This window comes from Myotis myotis, unplaced genomic scaffold, assembly GCF_014108235.1.
Source record: "Myotis myotis isolate mMyoMyo1 unplaced genomic scaffold, mMyoMyo1.p scaffold_m19_p_6, whole genome shotgun sequence".
NCBI lineage: Eukaryota > Metazoa > Chordata > Mammalia > Chiroptera > Vespertilionidae > Myotis > Myotis myotis.
The window spans coordinates 1356083-1377096 of record NW_023416368.1 but is presented as its reverse complement, the minus strand read 5'-3'; the positions used below and the strand labels follow the sequence as shown (position 1 = coordinate 1377096).

At 63.0% G+C, this 21014-nt stretch overlaps 1 protein-coding gene across 3 annotated transcripts in view; it reads left to right on the top strand.

The window, feature by feature from the left end:
* The first annotated feature begins 964 nt into the window (after window positions 1–964).
* CARD11 (caspase recruitment domain family member 11) overlaps window positions 965–21014 on the top strand; it is a 71508-nt gene continuing 51458 nt past the window's right edge. For 2 of the 3 annotated variants that reach the window (XM_036314660.1, XM_036314659.1), the window contains exon 1: window positions 965–1144. The gene's annotated coding sequence lies outside the window, so the exon portion shown is untranslated. The remainder of the gene's footprint in view (window positions 1145–21014) is intronic. The other variant, XM_036314658.1, reaches the window with a different exon arrangement.

Here is a 21014-nt window from a genome sequence, read left to right as displayed (position 1 = left end):
CGCGGGTGTGAGGACGGGGCTGCGAGGGAGCCCGGGGCGAAGCTCTAGTCTGGGCGGGTGGTTCGCAGGCCGTTTGCTCGGACCTCCCTCCGCTGCCGGCAGAGTGTGCGCGGTGGGTGCATCCCGGGCTCCGGATGGGGGTTTGCAGGCGGAGCTGCCCCCACCGGCAGGAGGGGAGCGGGGAGGGGGGGCGGCTTCCCGAGGGCACATGCACCCGCCGCCCCGAGGGTCCCGGGACCCAGGACTGCGGGCCGCGGCCGGGTGGGCTTGGGCCCTCTCTCTCTGTGGGCTCCAGGGTTCATTCTGGACGCTTCGCAGGAAGCGCGCTCTGTCCGCCTGTCCGCCTGTCCGCCGGCCGCCCGCAGGAGCCAGGCGCCAGGGCCCGCGAGCCGCACGCGGAGTCGCGCCTTCTCGCTCGGCCGTTCGGTTGAAGGACTGTCTCCCTCCAGGGCCCGAGGACCGCTCCCCAGACATCAGAGCAGGAAGCGACGGGGCTGTTCTCTAGCGGGGGGCGGGGGGGGGGGGCCGTGGGGGGGTTGGGGGCAGGCAGGGGGCGGGAGGGATGGCAGCCTCGGTCACCGGGGCCCCTCCAGCGGACCGGCCAGCCCCAGGGGCTGCTGGCACAGAGGTGAGGCGGGAGGAGGCTGGGGGGTCCAGGCCACAGGACTCATGCTCCCCACCATTCTGGGGCCCCCTCCCACGGCCACACCCGCCCTGCAGGCTTCAGAGCTGGGCAGGTGGCTGGCCACAGGGCCCACCGAGTGTCCACAGAGCCGGCCGCCGGCCCCGCCCAGGGCCCACCCACCGCCCGCTGCTCCCGGGCCTGGGACCCAGCCCGCCCCTCCCCCTCTTCCTTATCTCTTCTTCTAACATTTTGCATTTTAGTCTCATTTCCTGTCGGGTTTGCATTTCCCTCCCCCGCCCTCCCGGTCTGTGACACACTTTCTCTTCTTTTTTCTCTCTCTTGCCTCCCCTGGTGTCGGACTCCTGCCTCCGGGGAGCGCTGCCCCCCACCCCCACCCCGGCCCTGCAGCCCCCGGGCAGGCGCTGGACGGTGTGGCCAGGCCCAGGGCCGGGCGCCGGGAGGAAGCCCGTGGCCTGCATGGAGGAGGTGCCCGCAGCTGGCAGAGCATGAGCGCCCCAGGTAGGCTCAGAGGACGTGCGGGGGTGGAGGGACTGAGGGGGGCGTCGGGAGTCAGGGGACGCACTGGGGGAGAGAGCCTGGTCCTGGTGGGGGGAGTGACTTGGGGGGGCGGGGGCGTACTTGAGGGTACAGGGTGCCTGGCCGGGATGCCTGGGCGTCCCTCGAGGGCTGTGGGCTGTGAGTGGCGGTGGGGGGTGGGGAGTGTCTGGCTCTGCTGGCCCAGTGCTGGGCCCCTTTGCTCCTCTCCCCCCCCTCCATCTCTTCCCCCCCTTTCTCTGTCCCCCCCTTCCAAGCCTTTCTCTTTCTTTCACTTTGCACCTCCCTGAGTCTCCGCGGTTCTCTGACCATCCGAGTGTCCACCGGGCAGAGTGCCAGCCCCTCAGAGGAGGGGTGACCCCGCAGAGCAGAGCGTCCCCACACCTGCCCCCAGGGAGGGAGGAGGGAGGGAGGAGGGAGGAGAGAGGAGGGAGGGAAAGAGCCTCTTCCACCACCTGAGGGGACAGGAAGTTCCCAGACCTCAGCCAGGCCTGACTCAGAGGCTCCTGAGAGCTGGGGCGGGAGGGGGGGCGGGGGGGATGTGACTGGATGCGAGGTGAGGTCCTCCCGGCCTGGGGGTCAGGCCCAGAGGAGATGGCCGGTCCCCCAGGCTCAGAGCGCCCAGGCCACAGGGAGGGGGCCCCAGGTGTGGCCACGAGGGAGCCGCCCGCTGACCGGGCCTGGGCCGGGCTGGCCTGGGCGCCCACCTTCTCGCCAGGCCTCTGGCTTGTGGTTGAAAAAGTGTCCCCTGACATTCATGGCCCTGAAGGTGTCCGGTCGCCCCCGCAGGAAGCAGGAGGTGCTGGGGGTCCTAGGCCTCGGGCAGTGGTGCTGCCCGCTCTCCGCCTGAGTCTCCATCCCCCCGCCCCCTCCCTCCCCTCTCCGGCTGTGGGTGGTGCCGTGGCCGGTGGTCTAGGGCAGGGACCAGCCCAGCCTCCTGCCCAGCACAGCGTGGATCTGTGAGCGCCCACGGCCCACAGTCCTGGCTGCACGGGAGGGTCCCCGTGTGCATGTGTAAATGGTGGTAAAATGCACATAACGTAGACGTTACCCCCCGATCCCTACAAGGTGCAGGGCTGGCCAGGCTCCTTGCCATGTGCCGCCACCCCCACCTCCACCTCCCACACGGAGGCCGGCCCCTCCCACCCCGGCCCACCCTCCACGGGGCCTGTGCGTCTGCCGCCTGCAGGGACCCAGGGAGGTGGACAGCGTCTGTCCCTCTGGGACGGCTGGTCTCCCTGGGAGTCACTCCAGGCCCGTCCACGGGGAGCAGGTGGCCGCCTCTTTCCTTTTCGGGGCTGCACAGCGTTCCCTGTCTGAGGCCCCTTGTGTTTGCCTCCTCCTCACCGACCCCGTAAAATGGGCCCTGAACCAGCTCTCCTTCTGAGGGTGCTGCCGGGCCGGGGTGCCCGCTCGGGGACACTGTGGGGACGCTGTGGGGATGCTGTGGGGTGCCCGCTCAGGGACGCTGTGGGGTGCCCGCTTGGGGACGCTGTGGGGGCGCTGTGGGGATGCTGTGGGGTGCTCGCTCAGGGACGCTGTGGGGGCGCTGTGGGGTGCCCGCTCGGGGACACTGTGGGGACGCTGTGGGGACGCTGTGGGGTGCCCGCTCAGGGACGCTGTGGGGGCGCTGTGGGGTGCCCGCTCAGGGACGCTGTGGGGGTGCTGTGGGGTGCCCGCTCGGGGACACTGTGGGGGCACAGAGGGAGTGTGAGGCCCCCTGTCCTGAAGTGGGTTGTGCCGTGTGGACTTGAGCCGCAGCCAGAGTGGCTCAGACTCCCTGGATGGGAAAGAATCCCGGCAGAGGGGACGCGGGAGCCGAGTGAGAGGGTGGGGCTCAGGGCCCAGAGGTGGAGGGAAGATTCCAGGCGGAGATTGTGTTGTGCGGCGACCTCCGACCTCCTGTGTCCTCCTCCTCCGACGTCCTCCCCGCGTCCCCACACGCTCGTCCTCCCGCGATGAGACGTGCTGCCCAGAACGGAAGGGCCGTGCGGGTGGGGGTGGGCGGGCGGGGGAGGGGGTGCCACCTCAGGCGTGAAAGGCCCGCCGGGCCCGATATCCAGGGGATGGTGATGAAGAGGCGGGTGGACCGCAGAACACGGGAGCCTCCTCAGGTCGGTTCAGAACCGGCTGTTCTGCCCTGGCCAGTGTGGCTCGGTGGCTAGAGCGGCGACCCGCAGACTGAAGGGTCCCGGGTTCGATGCCGGTCCAGGGCACGCACCTTGGTTGCCGGTTCCCCGGCCCTGGTCGGGGTGCGTGCAGGAGGCAGTCCATCGACGTCTCTCACATCGATGTTTCTCTCTGTCTCTCCCTCTCTCTCCCACTCTCCCTAAAAATCAATGGGAAAATACGCTTGGTGAGGCTTTTTTAAAAAAAAAAAACCGAACAGCCTCTGCTCTGCTGGGCCTTGACCCAGGGCCCCTGGGAGTAGGACGGGGTGAAGCCCCACGTGGCCAGCGCCCCCAAAAGCCCCCCAACACTGCTGCCTGCTGCGTTTGCACGACCAGGTCGTTAAAACCTGTGTTTTAAAAACGGTCAGACCCAGGGGAGGCGGCCATGGGAGGTCCGAGCTCCACCTCGGGGTCTGAGGCCAAGGGGGACGGGGAAGGCGCTCACACTGTGGCCGCAGATGCGGGTTCGAGGTGCCCCTGCTCCTCTGTGCTCATCCTTGACCTTGGACAGGCTGTGCCCACCCGGCTCCCCAGGAGCCCTTTTCCCACTGCAGCCGGGATGCTGGGGTCGGTCATGGTCGGGCCTGTCGGCTACGCCACGTGTAAGACGAGGAGCACGAGATGTTGCCTGTCACTCCCTGTGCTGTCCTCCCGAGACCTGGGGGGGAGGAGAGGCCGGACGGAGGGTCCTGCCGGGGCCGGAATGCGGCTCCCCACTGTCCGGGTGCCCGGCTGCCAGGCCTGCATCCCCGCCTCGGGGCGATGGGGAGGGTGAAGCTGGCCGCCCTGTGGGCGCACTGGCGTGTCCGACCCTCTAGGAGACACGTGACAAGGTTTAAGCACGGGGACAGGAGGAAAAGGGAGGACGACTTCCGAGGACGCCCCTTACACCATTTTTCTGCCAAAGAAAACGGGCGGGCAGGTTCCCGGGTGCAGCTCCACGCCGCACGCCCCACGGGAAGAAAAGAACACGCTTGTGGGCGTCCCCCAACCTCGCCCTGAGCTGCTCCTGCTCCGGTCAGTGGCTGCAATGGGGTGTTTGCAGGGGGGCAGTCTTTTAAAAAACCCTCACTGAGGGTCAGTCCTTACTCATTGTGAGAGAGAGAGAGAGAGAGAGAGAGAGAGAGAGAGAGAGAGACATCGATGTGAGAGAGGAACATCGGTCAGTTACCTCCCGTATGCGCCGACTGAGGATGAGCTGGAAACCTAGGTATGTGCCTTCCGGGGCTCGAACCCGCAACCCTTTGGTGCAGGGGTGACGCTCCACCAGCAGAGCCCCCGGCCAGGCCGCGGGGTCCTTGGGCCGTGGCTGCTCGAGGCTCAGAGAGGACAGTGGTCACTGTCCGGTTGTGGAGGGGGCGTCGGTGGCCCTGTCCTCTCTGCTCAGCTCGGGCTCAGCGCTCGCCTCCCTGCTCCGTCCTGTGCTCGGGCTCCCCCAGGCGCACCTGCTCGTCCTGCTGCTGCTCCTCCTGGCTGTCATGTGGTCGCGGCTGCAGACAAACGGGAAGGGGGGGTGCTGGGCCAGAGGCGAAGACACAGGCCGAGCCGCGGGGCCCCTGGCCTCAGGTAGCCGCCTGCAGAGTCAGGGAATCCTCCCCAAGGACCCTGCTCCAGGCGGCATGCGAGCAGAGCGTGCCCCCCCCCCCCACCACCACCACCAGCTCAGCACGCCTCACTTAGAGGGAAAGGGAAGTCGCCAGGGACCTGCGTTTCTCACCTGTCAGCCTGGCGGGGTCCAAAGGTGCGATGGGACCTGGTGCTGGCGGGGGCCGGGCAGGGCGCCCCACGCCTCGCTTCGGCGGCGTGCACTTACCCCGCGATAACGAGGAACGCGGGCGGGAGCTCCGTGAGCCGCAGCGATGGCGCCGGCTGCCCAGCCCGCCTGCACGCGGTGTTTCCGGGGAAGCCGGGAGCCCACAGACGCCCCTGAGGGCAGCGCCACCCCTGGGGCAGGGCTCCGTGAGGCCACTGCCCAGCGGAGACGGGACTGACCGGGAGGCACACGGCGGTCTCTGGGAGGAACCCGGACAGAGAACTGCTTCTCGTCGGAAGTTGGGGCGTGGGGCTCGGAGGCCGGGCCGGAGGGGAGGCGTCGGGGCGTCTGGCTGGTTCGTGCCGTGAGCCCCCTCTTTATGAGTGAGAAGCTGCGGGAAAGGCGAGACCGAGAAGAGCGTGGCTCAGGGGCTGAGCGTCGACCGATGAGCCGGGAGGTCACGGTTCGATTCCCCGTCAGGGCCCAGGCCCCGGTTGTGGGCTGGCTCCCCAGCAGGGGGTGCGCAGGGGCGGCCGATCAGTGATTCTCTCTCATTAATGTTTCCCGCTCCCTCTCCCGTCCTCTCTGAGATCCACAGACATCTTTTTCTTAAAAACAAAGAAAGGACAGCGCGGCCGGGGTGGGTGCCCCGTCTCCGGCTGCCACCCCAGTTCTGGCTTGGCTGGTCCCCCATGAAGGACAAGTTCGCTGGTAGTAGCTCCCGAGTCCAGCGTCCCCGTCAGAGAGATCCCGGGCGCTCCGCTCCGGTGGGGGCGCCCCTGGCCGGCGCACAGCACACTCCGCTCCGGTGCGTCTGGTGGGTGGGGGCCTCACGGCCTGTCCCAGTCACCCCTGCCCACCTGCCCTTGACCTTCACATACACGGAGCCACACGCGTGTTCTCTCGTCTCCAGCCTGAGTTCCCTGCATGTTGTGTGTAGCAGTCAGTCATCGAGGGTTCTTGCTGCACAGGACTGCGCCGTATGAATCCACCCAATCACTCACCACCTGCCCCGGACACGCCCCTGTGGGTTCCGTGCGCGGCTGTCGGTGACGCTGCTGAACACACGTGCAGGAGTCCCAGCGCCACGACCCACTGTCTAACCCGAGGGCACAAGCCCCGTGCGGCGCGGCCCGGGTTCGGTGAGCGGTGATTTCAGGGGATGGAGGTCGGTGAAGTGAAACCGCCTTTCATCAGCATCAGGGCCCGTCCCGGTGGCTGCGTAGGGTTGTGTGACTCACTGACGTTCGCCACAAAGAAATGGCCCGGGTCGTTTTAAACGGGTCCAGGTCTGGTTGGTTCAGGTCCAGTTGGTCCAGGTCCGGTTGGTTCAGGTCCAGTTGGTCCCAGTCCAGTTGGTCCCATTCTGGTTGGTTCAGGTCTGGTTGGTTCAGGTTCAGTTGGTTCAGGTCCGGTTGGTCCGGTCCAGTTGGTCCAGATCCGGTTGGTTCGGTCCGGTTGATCCCAGTCCTGTTGGTCCAGGGGAGCGATCACTGAATAATGCCACCTCGCCCTCTCCAGCCCCGTCTCCAGTTCTCAGAAGCTGGGCCAAGCCAGCCGCTCACCTCCACCAGGCGGGGGGCTGAGCCCACGGCCACCCCTGTTTGCGGAGCGAGACAGAGGCACATGGACACCCCTTCCTGGCGGGTTCTCCGACTCTGAGAAGCATGTGTTCCCCACCCCCACCCCCACCCCCGCTCCTAGGGGCGGGCCTTCCTCGGGCCCCCGGAGACCCCTGGTTCTGAGTGTGGGGACGTGTGAGGCTGCAGAGGAAAGTGGCCTGCGGGGCGGGGAGGTCTCTAACTTCTCCAGGTGGGAGGCCACCCGCCCACGGCAGCAACAGAGGGCTGCTCCCAGCCACGGCGCGGCCTCCATGGCCAGGTCCAGTGTCCACCCCTCACCCTTGCAGGCCTGGAGCTCGGACCTCGGACCTCGCAGCATCACTGGCCACAGCGGCCCCTCTCCCTCGGAGCACAGTGTCCACATGGCCATGGGGCCTCTCTCTCTCTCTCTCTCTCTCTCTCTCTCTCTGTCTCTCTGTCTCTCTATCTCATTGTTTCTCATGTCCATGCGCATCCTTCCTGGTCCCTCTTTTCTGATCCCTACGTGTCCTGCCCACCAGCCGACTCCGTGTCCGCCTGACGTGCAGGAGACCCGCGATCAGACTTCCGATGTTCCCGCCCTGCCGTCCGCTCTTCCGTCCTGCCCGGCGCTCAGGCCTCCACCCTCGGCCGGTCCCTGCTCCCGTCTTGGCGATACAACCGTGCCCCGCGCTCTGCACAGAGCAGCCGTTCGCTGCCAGGCAGCAGGCGTGTGGACCGAGGGCCGGTCGGTGCTCCGGGTGGACGTCTCACCCTGCAGTGGGCGCGTGGCGGCGTGGGCAGCCCGAGCCCAGGCCCTCCTCCCGGGATCTTGGCTTCCCTGGCGCGAGGGGTTGCGAGGAGCCAGGGCAAGTGGCAGATGCCCGGCGGGCTTCCTCGTGGGGGCCGGGCCAGGCGAGCAGGGCGGCGGTGGGACGGCCGTGACCAGCTGCCACGCCTGCGGCGGGTGTGCGACTGACAGCCGAAGCCCGAGCCCCATTAGTCATCTCCGCCCGCGCGTCAGGACCGGAACCTTCCGGCTGTAACTGTCCGTGGCTGCACGTGACCTTGAGCACATCTCTGCCCCGGGGTTTCGTCTCTCCCGCAGCGAGATGGAGATGAGGGCCCGCCCCCTCTCCCCACCCCCGCGGGGTCCTCGGAGCGGCCGGGGTAGCGGGTGGGGAGCTGCCACCTCGTGCGAGGTTTGCTGCTATGAAGTGCTCCCTCGTCATGACTTCCTGTGGGTCACGCCTCCTCCCTCGGCGGGCGCTGGGCCTTCCCTTTGCCAAGACGCCGGCGTCCATCTCCCTGGGACGATGAGGACGGGTCGCGTGGATGCTGGGGGGGAGGTGCACTTTCTAACAGCCCCCGCGGGCAGGGGGAGCCCCCAGCCTGGCAGCACCGGGCGCCTCGCAGCTCAGCCAGCGTCCGCGCCCCGTGGTGACGCTTCTGCACAAAACAGGGCTCTTCCCAGAGGCAGCGTCCGTCTCCCCTCGGGGTTCAGTGGACTTTCGGTGGGCGGGGAGCAGCAGGCCCCGAGCCTACCCAGTGCGTTTCTGGTTAATTCCTGGAGCGGGTGCGCCCTGGGGTCCGGGAGGGTTCCAGATGCATCCATGCCTGCTACCTGGGGAGCCGCCCCCATGTGTGAGGGACGCCCCTGCTCCCGCCTGAATGGGGCCAACGCCTGGGTTTCCTGCCGAAACCCCGGCTCCGCCCGCAGCCTCTGGGCTGAGCTTCCCGAGTCCCGGGAGATGGGGGGCCATCGCCCTCACATTATTGGGGTGCCAGCGGAGCCGCGGGCTCTCTCCCCACGGCGGGTGTTCTGCGCGGGGCGGGGCGGGGCCCCCGCTGGTGGGCGGGTGTGTACAGTCATGGGCTCCATCTCCTCGCTCTGCCCGGGGCGCTCCCGCCTGCGTCATGAGCCACGTGTGCTGGTGTGAGATGAGACGCGTTCACACTCTCCTGAGACACCAAGGCTTTTTTTCTGGGCTGACGTGGGTTTTAGTGACAGAGACATAAAGGCCTTGCGTTTCCTGCGGGACTGGAAACAGTGAATCAGATTTCTGTTTTGCTTCAAACCCGAAGGCCCTGGGCAGGATCGAGAGGCTCCGGACAGAGCCGGTCGCCGCGCTGCGGGGTGTGGGGCGATTTGGGGCGATGCTCCTTGCGAGGGCCATTCCCCGGGGAGGGGGCGGCCCCCCGAGACTGGCCAGGGGCCCAGAAGGGCTGCCTGCGTCAGAACTGGCCGGGCACGCCCCTCGCCCTCCTGTCCCGCGGGCACCGACTGACTCACCCCGTGCTCACGGGGCAGCGCGTGCGTGATCGTGGGCTCTGCCGCCCACCAGCCGCGGCCTCGGGCGACCGGGCGGCTCTGCCCCCTCCTGCCTGCGAGGCGGGGATAGCGCCCCTCTCGGGAGACGGCGCGAGCTCCCATCTGCCAGGGCCCGCCCGTGCGGGGAGCTCCCCGCTCAGAGGGACCCCGTGGCCCAGGCGTGGGCTGCTCGTTTCGGGGTGACCCAGGCGGGCTCTGAAGGGTCCCTCCAAACCTAACTCCTGGCCGAGCCATTTGCCAAGCGCTTGCTTGTCCCCCTTGTCTGATCCGCGGACGTGAGCATCCATTACTACCTTTATCCTCTTTTTAAAACATACATTTGTATTGGTTTCCGAGAGGAAGGGGGAGAGAGAGAAACATCAGTGATGACAGAGAATCATGGATTCGGCTGCCTCCTGCACGCCCCACACCGGGGATGGAGCCCACAACTGGGCAAATGCCCTTGCCAGGGATCGAACCGTGACCTCCCGGTTCATCAGTCGACGCTCAGCCCCTGAGCCCCGCCGACCGGGCTGCCCTGATCCTCTTAGTCATCGTCCCAGGGTCTGTGGTCGCAGCGCTCCTCTGGGTGCCAAGGAGGAAGGTGGAGACCAGGTTCCCGCCCAACAAGCCTGCTGCTGGTGATAACGGGGCCCTCGACGAAGGCCGGTCTGAGGGACGGGGCGCCGGGCCTGCCGAGGGAGCCGGGGACCTCCCTGAGTCTGGCCGCTGGACGGAGGCTGGAAGCGGCGAGGCCCTGCCCGCAGAGAGGAGCGCCCGGGGCCTTCTGAGCAGGGAAACAGCTCGGTGCCAGGCCTGCGGGGGGAGGGGGGGCCGGGGGGGCAGGGGGTGAGTCTCCACGTGGGGAAAAGTCTGAAGATGTGAGGTGAGGGCAAGGAGAGGCCCCCAACCCTCGCCCCCCCCCCCCACCATGCTGCCGCAGGAGGCAGAGGCTGTCCTGTGGGTGGGCAGCCACGGGGGCTTCGGAGCAGGGGCACCAGCCACGGATGGACATGCTGGGTCAACAGATCAAGGACAGCCTGGCCGGCATGGCTCCGTGGTTGAATGTTGACCTAGAAATCAGGAGGTCAGGGTCTGATTCCTGGTCAGGGCACAGGCCCGGGTTGCGGGCTCCATCCCCAGTGGGGGGTGTGCAGGAGGCAGCCAATCCATGATTCTCTCTCATCATGGATGTTTCCCTCTCTCTCTCCCTCTCCTTCCTCTCTGAAATCAATACAAGTATAGATATATTTTTTTAAGGTGTGGAATGTCCACATCTCCCTGTGGCGTTGCCTCGAGTCCCTTCGAGGCTCAGAGGTGGGTCCGGGGTGGGGTCTGAGGGGTCCCACCCCGGACCCGCCGAATTAGCATCTGCATTTTCACGGGTTCCCGGGTGCTTTGCGGTGCATTAAGGGTGGAGAGCACCCAGTCCCTTGAGGAAAGGTGACAAGCCAGCAATGCCGTTTCTGTTGTTGCAAACAGCATGGCCTGAGGCAAGGCGAGGCCAGTGACAGTCGGTTTGGGAAAAGATGGGAGGGAGGAGGACCAAGTTGGGAGCGAGTTTTGAAATCATTACAGCAGCTGCCTCTATCCCCGGCTGCGAGGCCAAAGATTGCATTGGTGTTGGGGTCTGTTTTATATTTCACTTACTCTTATTTCTAAACATTCATGCATGAAAACATTCTTTTAAAATCCTCAAGGACTGTCGCCATGCTGCTGCCTCTCTTTCCAAGCGCAGCATCGATCCTGGTGAGCTCCCCTGCGGGACCGGTGGCCGGCGGGGGGTCGCCGTCCGGGCCTCGTCCCGGCATCGAATGTAGCGACGGGAATACGCGCTTTAGTCTGGGGGCATCATACAACACGTATTGTCCAGCAGCTGCTTTTCTTCACTTAAAATGTGTCCTGGAGCTCCTTCCATGTTGGTATAAACTCCGCCCCATTCTTCTTCTTTTTAATATGTTTTCAGTTGATTTTTAGAGATGGGGAAGGGAGAGGGATAGAGAGAGAGAAACATCAACGATGAGGGAGAATCATGGATCGGCTGCCTCCTGCACGCCCCCACTGGGGTTGGAGCCTGCAACCCGGGCACATGCCCTGACCGGGAATCAAAACCTTGACCTCCTGGCTCACAGGTCGCCGCTCAGCCACTGAGCCCCGCCGGCCGGGCTGCCCCATTCGTAACAGCTCCAAGGCCTCCCCTGGGACAGAAGCCCCGTGCGGGCATCTAGGGTCTTCCCTTCCTGCTCCTCCTGGTCTCACTCCTCCTGTCAGAGAGGCGACTGTTTCTGTCGGTTCGGTGCCAACAGGGACTTGCTGGGGTGGGGACACCATGGTGGCTTAGTGGGTGTGGCAGGGTGCCCCCCGGGACTGGCGGGACCAAGACAGCGTGAGCGTGTTCCTTCCCCGGCACCCTCGCCAGGACTTTACCTGAATGAGAACATGTCGCCACTGGAGTGCAAGGCCACGCTGCAGGGAGAGCAGCAGCCAGGCGGGCGAGCCAGGGGCCCTATACAGGCGTCTGCTGACTCATCCAACCCCCGGCGACCCTGGGAGGGGGTGACCCTGAGAGGGGGGGTGACCCTGGGAGGGGGGCCACCTGGGAGGTGAGGGTACCCTGGGGAGGGGGGGCAACCCTGAGAGGGGGCCACCTGAGAGGTGGGGGTGCCCTGGGAGGGAGGGTCCCTCCTGGGTCTCGTGGAACAGCTGGGGCAGCTCAGGGGCAGCATGGCGCCTCCGTTGGCGCTGCATCTTGGTTGTGGCTCCCTGTTCGCTGATCACGCGGACCTGGGCGTGTCCCTTCTTCCCTTGTCTGCCGCGTTCCTGTCTTTTTCTTGACGCGGCCGCTTTCTCTCCGGGTCGGGGGCTGTCTGACCCGCGCTCACATCAGCTGGCGCTGCGCCGGCGGAACCGCCTCATCGCGCTCTGCTCAGCCGCCTCGACCGTCTCCCGGCGACGTCCTCACTGAGCTCGTCCAGGAGCCTTTCCCGGCTCAGGGCCAGGCGCACGTTTTAAATCGTTGGCGATTATCCCCAGGGTCATTGGAAACGTCTTTTATGCTCGACACGGATCTGAAACGGCACCGCGATCGTGCACCGAGGTGGACACGACGCCGAGCTGCCCGCCACATGGGGCTCAGTGAGCTCTGGTCCGCGCGGTCCCGCTGCGCCTGTTGCTTTGTGACGTGTGCACGTGGGGAGAGGGCGGCTGGTCTGGGAGCCAGCCCCTCGCTGGCCTCCTGCGTCCGGCAGTCGATGGCCTCGTTGCCGTTCCTTTTTAAATAAGTCTTCATTCCCCTTTACATTGTGTTGGCGTGGCGGTTGGAGACGGTACCCTTTGCAGTTGTTTTATTTTTGTATTTTTTGCAGCAATCCTACCCCGTGCTACTTCCGCTTTTCACTGTCGCCTGACGTGGTGAGTGTCTGTAAAACTTCATGTGCATCTGAGAGCCGTGGGCCTCCCGATGGTCCGATGGCCCGATGGTCGGGCACAGACTTTAAAGCTGGTCCGTCAGAGCCAGCGTGTTACGTAGGTTCCGTCCTCTGATCATGCTCACGTGTCCCCTCCTCGGGGCCGTGTGACGTCTCGCACTGCGACACCCTCGGCGACTGCCAGCTTCTGCCCGGCTGTCTCGCGGTTCTGCTTTCCGAGCTCCAAGGCCGTGCAGAGGGCACGTGACCCTGAGCGGCACGGAGGGGGGGGGGGGGACATGCTGGTTCCTCCTCGCAGCCTGCAAGCCACCTTGTCCCTTTTTTTTACTATAATTTTATTGATTCGGAGGGGAAAGAGGGCGAGAGAGATAGAAACATCAACGATGAGAGAATCATCAATCGGCTGCCTCCTGCACGCCCCCCACAGGGGATCGAGCCAGCAACCCGGGCCTGTGCCTTTTAATGTGTCCCCTTAAGGCCATTGTCCTGTGGCCCTTGTGCGTTTGTTGTATGTGACGTGCGATGCGGGAGCGTGTTCTCCGGATGTACCTGCGATGGCATCTCTCATCATTTCTTGGCTTCTGCCTCCCGTGGGACCGGTCGTGCCGTCCTCGTCCTGTTCTGTCCCGTAATGGCTGGCTCGTCGCCGTTCCTTATTGATCTGCCGCTGTTCCGTCTGTGCTGAAAGAGGCTACTGCAGTGCGCAGCCCTCGCTGGGAGAGATTCCTCCTGTTGACTCTGTCGATTTCTGCATCCTGTATCTCAGGGACTCCGCTGTCAGGTGCGTCTGTCATTGTTCCATTCAATCGATTGATCGATCTGTTTATCGATACATAATGTCCTTCTTTGGGTCTTACAACAGTTTTTACTCAAAATCTACTTCATCTGGTGTTCGCATGGCCACCGGCTCCCTTTGTGACTCTTCCCATGGACTCTCTCTCCCCTTCTTCACCAAGGCCCTGTTCTAATGGCCTCGTCCTAACGTAGCCACCGCTTCGAGACCTTGCCTATGGATACACTTGCGCTCTGGGGTGTGGGGACTGGGGTGTCCGCATGAACTTGGGGACGCCATTCGGATCGCACGCAGCAGGCAGGCACCATTGCCTCCTCCATCCCTTCCTCCCATGGGCCTTGTCTGGTGGTCGCGTCACCGTGGGTCTGTGGATGACACACATCTGAGTCCTTGCATGTGTGGAAAATTTTTTTTTCCCCTTTTACCCTGGAGTCGCTTTAGCTGAACATCAAATTTTAGTTTAAAAATTATTTTTCTGCCCAGCTGGTGTGGCTCAGGGGTTGAGCATCAACCTATGACCCACGAGGTCAGAGTTCGATTCCCGGTCAGGGCACAGGCCCGGGTTGGGGGCTCGATCCCCAGTGGGGGGCGTGCAGGAGGCAGCTGATCAGTGACTCTCTCATCATTGATGTTTCTGTCTCTCTTCCTCTCCCTCTCTGAAATCCATAGAAATATATTTTTTAAAATTTATTTTTCCTTGGATCTTGACGGTCCTGCCCGTCATCTTCATCGTGTTCCGGTTGCCGACCTGGTTCGGCTTCTCTGTGGCCGCCTGGCCGTCGGCCGTGAGGACGCCTCCTGTGAGCCGGTCCGGGCCTCCTCGGGGAACAGCTGTGGGCCTCACGCCTCCCCCTCCCGGCCTTTGTGTGGCCGCTCCCGCTGAAGCCTTCCTTCTGCTCCGGGCACCTCCCGGGACGCCTCTGGCTTGTCTTCCCTGCGCTGCGTGCTGTCTCCTCCCGCATCCAGCGCCTCCGAGAAGCGCCGTGGCTTCGGCCCGGTCCCCTTCCTCCCGACTTCACTCCATTCCCTCCGGCCCTTTTTCCCGGGATCCCGGGCGAGTTCCTCAGGCCAGTCTTCCAGCTCCGTCCTTCGGCCACGAGCTCGTCCGCTGCCAGCTCCGCCCCCGGGGGTTGCTCCGGGCCTTGGCAGTCTCTGCGGCGGGGCCGTGGGCCTGCACCTCTCGGGGGTCACACCGCGTGCCTGCCCGGGTGGCCTGCGCTGCGGGCTGTGAGCGGCTCCCGGTGGAGCTGTCTGTTGCACGTGGCTGCTTCGCCCCAAGGGCTGGTGCTTCCTGGTGAGGGCACCTGCCCGGGGCACCTCCGTGATGTGACTCTGCCGTGGCCGCACCTGCTCCCTCGGCCTTTCTGCGAGAGAAAAGCTGCTTTTCTCGGCTCAGCGGCCTCCGTTCCTGCTGGTCTTGCCCGCACACCCTGCCCCTCGCCCCAGATCCTGCCCGTCCCTGCCACGCAGGCCACGGTCACCGCTCCGGCCTGCAGGAAGGCCCCGTGGCTGGCAGGGGTCAGCCGGCTGCTGCTCCCGGCCGCCAGAGCTCTGGCCTGTGGCCGAGGGTCACGCGGTGTCTGCGCGGTGGGCTTGGGACCGGCCCTCCCTGTGCTGTTGGGACCTCGGTTTTCTCCTTCTGTCGGGCCCAAAGCTCCCGCTGCGTGCGGGGCAGGCGGGGCGGGAGAGCTCCTCGTACACAGTCTCCTGCTTCATCCGACCTCACACGGTCGCTATGCGCCTGCTGCATCATCGATCACTTTGGGGATGCTGTTCATCAAAAGCCCAAGACTTTTTTTCCTTTTCTTTCCCCTCCTCCCCCCGCCCCCCTCCCCCAGCGCAGCCGAGCCAGCTCCCCCCTCACCCCCCTCCCTACTCCGCGCACTTGTTCAAGGCAAAGCGCTTCCTTCCGTCTTATTGAATCCACCTGCGCTTGGGGCTCACGTCCCGCCTTCTGGCTGGGAACGGTGATGCCTGCATTTCCCGTGTTAACTCCCCTCCCCGGTGTATGTGGGGGGATCTGATGAGAGCCCCCCCCCCGCACCCTCACTGGCATCGCTGCCAGAAAAGGGGGCCCGGCAGGGCCGAGCGACCTGTGAGAGACCTGGTGGTGTTTGTTATCGGCGAGCACCTGTCGGACCGCGCTCCTCACCTGCGAGTCCCCGTCAGGAAAGGCGGGCGCCCCTCCCGGGGGCAGGCGTCCCTCCGGGGGCGGGCACCCCTCTCGGGGGCAGGCGCCCCTCCGGGGGCGGGCACCCCTCCCAGGGGCGGAGGACTCTGGGCGATGAAAACCCTCTGCATGAGACAGCGGCGAGGGCCACACCCCGGTGAACACCAAACACGCGGACTTCACACGTGAAGTGGCGGGTCCTGCGCTGCGGGAGTCCCGTCTCGGCTGAGATGAGTAAACACGTGACTACGGTGCGGGGACGCGGCGCCGAGGGGAACGGCACCGGCGCTCAGCCTTCGCAGGAGCCGCGGAAATGCCGCCCGACGCCCAGCACGCCGCACAGCCTCGCACCTCTGCACGCGGCGGGCAGGGTGCCAGGCGCCCCGTAGTCGCCGCGGGTGCGACAGCCGGTCCCGGCCTCCGGGGTCCCGCAGGGAAGACACGCGGTGGCGAGGAGATGGCGGGGGGACCGGGCGCGTTTCCTCCCCGTGAGCTTGCGTACAGGCCACTGCACCTTTATTCTCTCGGACTCCATGACAGTCAGCGCCTCCTCCCTGTGGGAATCCAGGCGCCCGGCGCCGGGGTAGCCGCGCACCTTGAACTCCGTCACCCACAGAAACCCCAGATGTTGTCACTGTTGCCGACGTCTCAACACGCCGCGTGCTCGGCCCGTGTCCAGCCCGGGGGGTGGCTGTTGGGCCCGTGCTGCCCGGTCGTCCCGGATGCATGAGTGCGCAGGCTCACACGTGGTCCGTTCTCAGACGCGGGCAGCTCCATTCCAGTCACCGGCTCCTTTGTAATCCGTGTGTCATTGCACGTGTTTACGAACATGATTCTCGCCCGGCCGGCGTGGCTCAGGGGCGGAGCATCGACCCAGGAACCAGGAGGTCACCAGTTCGATTCCTGGTCCGGGCACAGGCCCGGGTTGCGGGCTCGGTCCCCAGTGGGGGGCGTGCAGGAGGCAGCGATCAATGATTCTCTCTCATCACTGATGTTTCTCTCTCTGAAATCAATAAAAATATATTTTAAAAAAAGAAGAAAGCTAAGAAGCCCCGCCCCACGGGGAAGGGCCTTGCACGGGAAAATCCCAGGAGGCCCTGCGAGGAGGCCAGGAGGCCACGAAGGCGGCCACTGGGCAGAACGGACGTGTCGTGTCCAGCCCTCAGCCGCCCGTGTCAGATGGCGGGTGAGCTGGGCAGAGCTGGGGGTCCTGGGAGCAAGAACAACTTCTTCAGAAGGAAAAGGCCGCTCTACCCAGCTCTGGCCTTTGCAGAGGTTCAGGTGGAGAAAGTTCGGGGGTGCCTGGTGTCGGGGGGCACTGGTGTCGGGGGGCACCGGTGTCGGGGGGCCTCCGTGTCAGGGAGGTGACAAATGGCTCCACATTCCTGCCGAGGAGACGGGCCAGGGAAGGCGCCTTCGGATGGTGCGTCAGCCGAACCCGTAGGCTCTTGGCTGTGTTGGTCCGTGGCCCAGCCTTAATGTCACTGAAATGTAGTTGGTGGTGTTTTCATTGTGGCGCCCCCTTCCTTTCCTCGTGGCTGCTAATATCGCATGTCTCACCCCCCCACCCCCGTGGTCACCCCACCCTCCCTGTCGCCGCCCCACCGGGGTGTCTGTCCTTGGAGGGACCCTTGGCAGAGCCGTCCTGGTGAAAGAATCCAACGTCACGGAGCTGCAGCGAGGAAGCGAACGCGGACACCGGGCGGTGGATGGGGCCCCGGCACTACAGCCGGCGGGCTATCGATTGCTGCGGGGGCCGCAGGCACGTGCATGTAAAACGCAGGGAATTAATCACGCGGGGGCGGGAGCCGGAAGTCTCCTCCATCCTCTTCACTCTCCTGGTTATTCCCGATGCGTCCCAGGCTCGGTGCTTCCCGAGGGGTTCGCATCCCGCTCCCCCCACCCCCCACCACCGCTCGCGGCGGAGGGACGGAGCCAGAGACGCGGCCACGGCCCCGTTGCCCGGTGCTGAGAAGGGGGTGGTGGGTGGACGAGGGTGAACTGACCTGGATCCGAATCCCGGCCACACGGCTCAGGAACCGCGGCCTCCCACGGCTCACCTGGTGCCTCGGCACCGGGTCTCCTGCCGTCCGTGCGCTGATTGTAAACCCTTCCTCGCAGCCCTGGCTGGTGTGGCTCAGTGGATAGAGCACCAGCCTGCGGACTGAAGGGTCCCGGGATCGATTCCCGGTCAGGGCCCATGCCTGGATTGCGGGCCCGATCCCCAGTGGGGGGTGTGCAGGAGGCAGCCGACCCATGATCCTCTCTCTTCTTTGACGTTTCAATGAACAGTCTGAAATAAACAGTCCGTAGGTTTAAATCGCGCGCCGTTGTGAGCACCCCGGAGCCCTCTGGCACGTCCGCTCTGTCCGCCCGGGATGCGAGTGACCCCTCGCCCCGCTGTGTCCTTGCTGTGCATGCGCCCCGCCCCTCGTCCCCGAGCAGCCGCCTGTCCCCAGATGGCCTGTCGGGGTGTCACGGAGGGAGCTCGAGTTCACGTCGCCCTTATTGTACTTAGGAATGGCCCGACGCCACCCGGTCGCCTTTATCACCGCGTTTCCATCGCCGAGCCACTGTACGACCGTCACCGTTACTGGGCTGGCTTCTCATGTAGCATCGCCGCAGGCTGGGTGTGCAGAGGACACGGGGTCCCACTGGGTCGGTGCCAGCGGGTTGATGTTGGTGATTTCGTCTTGTCCCCTTTTTTCTTAATCTCTAGCTAGAGGTGCGGCAACCTTGTTGATCTTTTCAAAGAACCAGCTTTTAACTCCATTGATGTCCCCACATGGCTCTGAACGTCCTTTTTTCCTGCTCCCCACTCTTTAGCGTCTTTCCTCTGCTTTGGCTTTTCTGCGTCTCCATGCAGAAGCTCAGAACGTTCGTTCTAAGTGGTTCTCTTCCCTAGCGTGAGCGCTTAGAAGCAGACCTCCCCTCGACGCGCTGGCTTTGCCGCCTGCCACTCATTTCGGTGTTTTGTTTTTATTTCTGTTCGAGTCCAACCATTTTCCGTGCTTCCTTTCTGCGCCGTCTTTGATCGATGGGTTATTTAGGGCTGCCATTCAGCTTCCCGACATCTGGGGGTTTTCCAGGTGCCTTTAAATTATCGCCTCTCGTTTAATTCCCTGGTGTCAGAGGACATGTTTTTTATCATTTTAATCTTTGTAAAGCTGTGGAGACTGGTTTTATGGCCGCGCAAAAGGTCCTGGCGAAGGTTTGATGGGCACTGGAACGCCTCTGTGTTCTGCAGGGTCCGCAGGCGTTGGCTGGAGTGTCCTGGTAAGCAGGTGCCCGCTGGGTCAAGTGGGGAGAGTATTGTCCAAATCTCCCAGCTGCTTGGTTTTTATTCATTTGTTCTGACAATTACTGAGAGAGGAGTGTTGGGATCTACGACTAGAGCCCTGGCAGGTGGGGTTCCGCTGGTTGGGCATCGTCCGTGGTCAGGGCACAGGTCCGGGCTGCAGGCTCGATCCCTAGTGGGTGGGAGGGGTGTGCGGGAGGCAGCCGATGGATGTTATGATGTTTCTCTCTGCTCCCTTCCTCTCTCTCTAAAAATCAATAAACTATTCTTTTTAAAAAATAATAAATAATTACAATGAAAGAGAAATCTACAGCTATAACTGTGGGCTTGGCTGATCCCTTCATTTCTATCCGTTTGTCTGGTTTTTTGTTAAGTTCATACGCATTCAGATCGTTGTCTCTTGTTGCTGAACTGACTCCATTATTATAATAAAACTAGAGGCCCAATGCACGGATTCATGCACCAGTGGGGTCCCTCAGTCTGGCCTGCGCCCTCTCACCATCCGGACCCCTCGGGGATGTCAGATAGCCAGTTTCGGCCCGATCCAGACAGGAGGGAGCTCGATCCTGTGTGTTGAGCGTCTGTCCCCTGGTGGCCAGTGTGCGTCGTAGCGACCGGTCGACCGGTCATCCGGTCGTACAATTGCTGAGGCTTTTCTACATATAGATGTCCCTTTGGCCCCTGCCCACACTCCTTTCCCCAAGTCTCCTTTTCTAATGTCAGTGGCTCCAGTTTGACGCACAGTGTTTCCACAGTTTTACTCTCGTCCTGTCCGTGTCCTGATACTTGAAGTGTCTCTTCTGAACAGCATATTGTATAAGCACTTTGTGATCCACTCTGATCACTTCTGGCTTTTCAGGGCAGAGTTTAGCCCAGTGGCACGTACCGTCTGATCTTTGTTTCCTTCCTGATGGGCCTGTTCTCTGTGACAGTCCCCTCCTGCCGGCCGGCCTGCCTTTGGGTTGACCAAGTCCTTTGGGCTTCCCATTTCCTCTCTGCCGGCTGGTCAGCCTCCTGCCTGCTCTCCCCCTGCATGTACGCAGTTGTTCTGTGGCTTCTGAAACACATCTTTACCTTGATCACAGCCTACCTTGTATGTATCTGCCATTAAATCACATCGCCTTGTTTTTATTTTGTTTTGGTTTTTAATCCTCACCTGAGGATATTTTTCCCTTGATTTTTAGAGAGAGTGGAAGGGAGGGGGAGAGACAGAGAGAAGCATCGATGTGAGAGAGACACATGGATTGGTTGCCTCCCGCGTGCCCCCAACCAGGGCCGGGAACGGCAGCCGAGGTACGTGCCCTTGACCAGAATCAAACCCGGGCCCCTTCGGTCCACAGGCCAACACTCCAACCACTGAGCCACATTGGCCGGGCCGCCGGGTTTTTACCTATCACTTCACACACAGTGTAAAGACTTTCGGTGCGCTTTCACTGAGCCGCTCACGCCTTGGGTTGCTATGATCTATATTTTACTGCTGAGTATTTTCTAAGCTGCACCATAGGTTGCCGTTATTTTTGCCCTCCGCGATCAATTATCTTTTAAAGAAACTACAAATAAAAATATGTTCTATTTGCTCACGCAGCTGCCACGTTGGGCTCTCTCCGGTTCACGCAGATCTGAGTCTTCCGGCTGAAGAATCTCCTTTCATGTTCTTCCTACGGCAGGTCTGCTGGGATGGATTTTTTCTGCTTCGGGTTTGTCAAAGAAAGAGCCTTTCTTTCCTCTCATTTCTGAAAGAGGTTCCGCTGGATAAAGAATCCCATGTTGGGTGCTTTATTCCAAATCTTTAAACATACAGTTCCATTGTCCTTTTCCTCGCATTGCTTTTCAGGGGGAGTAAGCAGTGTTTCTTACCACTAGTTTATTGCATTGACTGTGTCTTTTTTTTCTCCCTCTGTCTACTTTTAAGATGTAATTATATGTAATTTTCAGCAGTTTGGTTACGATATGCCTTATGTGGGGGTTTTTGTTTGTTTGTTTACTGTGCTTATAATCTGTTGGAATCCTTGGACCTGTGGGTTGATACATTTCCTCAAATTTGGGGAAAATTTTAAAGCATCCTCTTCCACAATCCTGCTTTCTCCGCTCCTCCTGGGACTCTAGGAATATGAACGTTAGACCACTTTACTCTGCCCCGCAGTGTGCTGATTCTTAGTTTCATCCTTTTCGTTTCATCTTTTGGTTCCCCGCCGTGTCTCCGTTGTATCGTTCCTCTTGCCCTGTTTTTAGATTCACTGTGGTTTGTTTGTGTTGCCTTCTGCGAGGCCCAAATGATGGTTCAGCCCATCTGCTGAACCTCTGGTCCGTGTGTTCTGATCTTTAGGTCT